Genomic DNA, 4,441 nt, shown 5'->3' on the forward strand with positions numbered 1-4,441 from the left:
GCTGCCCATGCATCTTCAACACGATACCACAGTTCATCAAGGGTAGTGACTGGTGTATTGTGACGAGCCAGTTGCTCGGCCACCATTGACCAGACGTTTTCAATTGGTGAGAGATCTGGAGAATGTGCTGGCCAGGGCAGCATTCGAACGTTTTCTGTATCCAGAAGGGCCCGAACAGGACCTGCAACATGCGGTCGTGCATTATCCTGCTGAAATGTAGGGTTTCGCAGGGATCGAATGAAGGATAGAGCCACGGGTCGTAACACATCTGAAATGTAACGTCCACTGTTAAAAGTGCCGTCAATGCGAACAAGAGGTGACCGAGACGTGTAACCAATGGCACCCCATGCCATCACGCAGGGTGATACGCCCGGATTCATCCGAAAAAATGACGACGTTTTGCCATTCGCGCACCCAGGTTCGTCGTTGAGAAAACCATCGCAGGCGCTCCTGTCTGCGATGCAGCGTCAAGGGTAACCGCAGCCGTGGTCTCCGAGCTGATAGTCCCTGCTGCTGCAAATGTCGTCGAACTGTTCGTGAAGGTGGTTGTTGTCTTGCAAACGTCCCCATCTGTTGACTCAGGGATAGAGACGTGGCTGCACGATCCTTTACAGCCATGCGGATAAGATGCCTGTCATCTCCACTGCTAGTGATACGAGACCGTTGGGATCCAGCACGGCGTTCCGTATTACCCTCCTGAACCCACCGATTCCATATTCTGCTAACAGTCATTGGATCTCGACCAACGCGAGCAGCAATGTCGCAATACGATAAACCGCAATCGCGATAGGCTACAATCCGACCTTTATCAAAGTCGGAAACGTGATGGTACGCATTTCTCCTCCTTACACGAGGCATCACAACAACGTTTCACCAGGCAACGCCGGTCAAGTGCTGTTTGTGTATGAGAAATCGGTTGGGAACTTTCCTCATGCCAGCACGTTGTAGGTGTCGCCACCGGCGCCAACCATGTGTGAATGCTCTGAAAAGCTAATCATTTGCATATCTCAGCATCTTCTTCCTGTCGGTTAAATTACGCGTCTGTAGCACGTGATCTTCGTGGTGTAGCAATTTTAATGGCCAGTAGTGTAAAACCTGCACGGGTAGCCGGGCTTGTTAATGCGCCGCTTTCGGTTTTCGGGGAGGCAAGCCTGGTCCAGATCTCATCCTCCTCGCAGATTAACGACAATGACTGGAGAGCCGGCTCTACTGGATGAGTTTTAGTTGGTCTCCCAAACCAAATTAGACGAATACGGGGCTGGAACCCAAGACCCGCCACAGATACATGCTACGCAAACATTTAGAAAAACGACTCTCACACTTGAACATAGATTCGTTCTAGAAGCATACAGATGGGATACACAAGATTCCGCCCCAGAATAAATGGTGGTTTCAGGAAGGGCATCCGGCCACCGACTACCACTAACATTGCCTCAACTCATAACAGTGACGACCACGTTGAAGAAATGGAAAAAAGGCGAAGGGGAAGAAGAAGAAGAAGAAGAAGAAGAAGAAGAAATACACTCCTGGAAATGGAAAAAAGAACACATTGACACCGGTGTGTCAGACCCACCATACTTGCTCCGGACACTGTAAGAGGGCTGTACAAGCAATGATCACACGCACGGCACAGCGGACACACCAGGAACCGCGGTGTTGGCCGGCGAATGGCGCTAGCTGCGCAGCATTTGTACACCGCCGCCGTCAGTGTCAGCCAGTTTGCCGTCGCATACGGAGCTCCATCGCAGTCTTTAACACTGGTAGCATGCCGCGACAGCGTGGACGTGAACCGTATGTGCAGTTGACGGACTTTGAGCGAGGGCGTATAGTGGGCATGCGGGAGGCCGGGTGGACGTACCGCCGAATTGCTCAACACGTGGGGCGTGAGGTCTCCACAGTACATCGATGTTGTCGCCAGTGGTCGGCGGAAGGTGCACGTGCCCGTCGACCTGGGACCGGACCGCAGCGACGCACGGATGCACGCCAAGACCGTAGGATCCTACGCAGTGCCGTAGGGGACCGCACCGCCACTTCCCAGCAAATTAGGGACACTGTTGCTCCTGGGGTATCGGCGAGGACCATTCGCAACCGTCTCCATGAAGCTGGGCTACGGTCCCGCACACCGTTAGGCCGTCTTCCGCTCACGCCCCAACATCGTGCAGCCCGCCTCCAGTGGTGTCGCGACAGGCGTGAATGGAGGGACGAATGGAAACGTGTCGTCTTCCGCGATGAGAGTCGCTTCTGCCTTGGTGCCAATGATGGTCGTATGCGTTTTTGGCGCCGTGCAGGTGAGCGCCACAATCAGGACTGCATACGACCGAGGCACACAGGGCCAACACCCGGCATCATGGTGTGGGGAGCGATCTCCTACACTGGCCGTACACCACTGGTGATCGTCGAGGGGACACTGAATAGTGCACGGTACATCCAAACCGTCATCGAACCCATCGTTCTACCATTCCTAGACCGGCAAGGGAACTCGCTGTTCCAACAGGACAATGCACGTCCGCATGTATCCCGTGCCACCCAACGTGCTCTAGAAGGTGTAAGTCGACTACCCTGGCCAGCAAGATCTCCGGATCTGTCCCCCATTGAGCATGTTTGTGACTGGATGAAGCGTCGTCTCACGCGGTCTGCACGTCCAGCACGAACGCTGGTCCAACTGAGGCGCCAGGTGGAAATGGCATGGCAAGCCGTTCCACAGGACTACATCCAGCATCTCTACGATCGCCTCCATGGGAAAATAGCAGCCTGCATTGCTGCGAAAGGTGGATATACACTGTACTAGTGCCGACATTGTGGATGCTCTGTTGCCTGTGTCTATGTGCCTGTGGTTCTGTCAGTGTGATAATGTGATGTATCTGACCCCAGGAATGTGTCAATAAAGTTTCCCCTTCCTGGGACAATGAATTCACGGTGTTCTTATTTCAATTTCCAGGAGTGTACATCGCGAACAGTATAACTCGCCGCTATACGGCTTGTTTTGTTCTTCGATGTACTCAACTCTGTACTAACATTAATAGCATTATACGAGACTGACAACACCGCCAACGGCCTTACCGCAGTGGTAACACCAGTTCCCGTCATATCAGCGAAGTTAAGCGCTGTTGGGCTTGGCTAGCACTTAGATGGGTGACCGTCCAGGTCTCCCTAGCGCTGTTGGCAATCTGGTTGCACTCAGCTCTTGGGAGGCCATTTGAAGAGATAGTTAACTGAGAATCAGCGGCTCTGGTCACGAAAACTGACAACGTCCATGAGAGCGGTGTGCTGACCACATGCTCCTCCATATCCGCGGCTGTCGGTCGGTACCGTTACACCTTCTGGGGTCTGTCTGGACTGAATTTAGTTTATTTTTAGTCAGATACCCTGATTGCCTACACTTCAAACGCGTTTTTAAGTTAAAACATAACTTTCGTTGTAAGGTGTCAGGCAAATCCAACACCTTCCATGAAAACCCTGACAAGATAAGCAAATCCAATAGTATGTCACATAGCTCCGAATAAATCGTGACATTAAATTAACCAAAGTAATACGAGTAACGAGTGAGGAAACGAAATACCACAGACTAACACAAGAATGCCTAAATGCATGTCATACCTTCCCACCATGAGACAGACGCAGTCCCGAGGGGAGAAACGAGAACAGAAGCCGAGAGCAGAACCATGTTAAGCTAGAAGGCCCTACGATAAGGGACGGACACCCACGTCGCCAGCTAACCGCTAGGACCACCCCCCAGCCCATGTTAAAAGCTAGAGCCCTCCAGAAGAACAGTATAGATCTTACGATAACACTAAAAGGACCGCACCAGCTGCAAGTTTTAGCGTGAGACTTTTTCGCGTCTCTGTTACGTTGCAAACTTTAAAAACATTGCCCCACCACGAAAAGTATAACGTTTCTCATTGGATAGACAGAATTTTTGTAGGCTGAGCTTAAGGTTAACATTGAGACCCTGATTGGTCAGATGAAAACACAGCCAGATAGTTTTTTTAAACCAACTTCGGTAAATTGTAGTAAGGAAAAGTTAGGAGAGAGTTGCTTCCGAGACGGCGAGGTGAGCGGAGCTGTGCTGCCCGCCGCCCCCCTGACGAACACCGACAAGGTAATGAACGCACGCGATGCCGCATAACAGCGCATAAAGCTTCACTCAGAACTGCAGAAGTCTCATCTGTTACACCCCCTTTTTGCGTAATACTAGTGTCGATCGTCAATTAAAGCCCATGGTGTTCACATTTGCCACTTGAAGTAAAAATCTGAAACGTGATGATTTTTCTGTTATATAGTTATTGAGAAGCCACATCAGCCACTGTAATTTACGACAAGTTAGATAGGTAATTAAAGATAATTGAGGGTCACTGTAGACCATTTTGATAGTTTTTTCTTTTGTGAAACTTAATTTAAACCTAGATTATAGATATTCGTTCACATTTTTGTTGAACGCAGT

At 50.6% G+C, this 4,441-nt stretch overlaps 1 pseudogene; it reads left to right on the forward strand.

Moving 5' to 3' along the window:
* Positions 1-3,046: 3,046 nt before the first annotated feature.
* On the forward strand, positions 3,047-3,165 carry LOC126250530 (5S ribosomal RNA; annotated as a pseudogene).
* Positions 3,166-4,441: the final 1,276 nt, after the last annotated feature.

Source organism: Schistocerca nitens, chromosome 3, assembly GCF_023898315.1.
Source record: "Schistocerca nitens isolate TAMUIC-IGC-003100 chromosome 3, iqSchNite1.1, whole genome shotgun sequence".
NCBI classification, from domain to species: Eukaryota; Metazoa; Arthropoda; class Insecta; order Orthoptera; family Acrididae; genus Schistocerca; species Schistocerca nitens.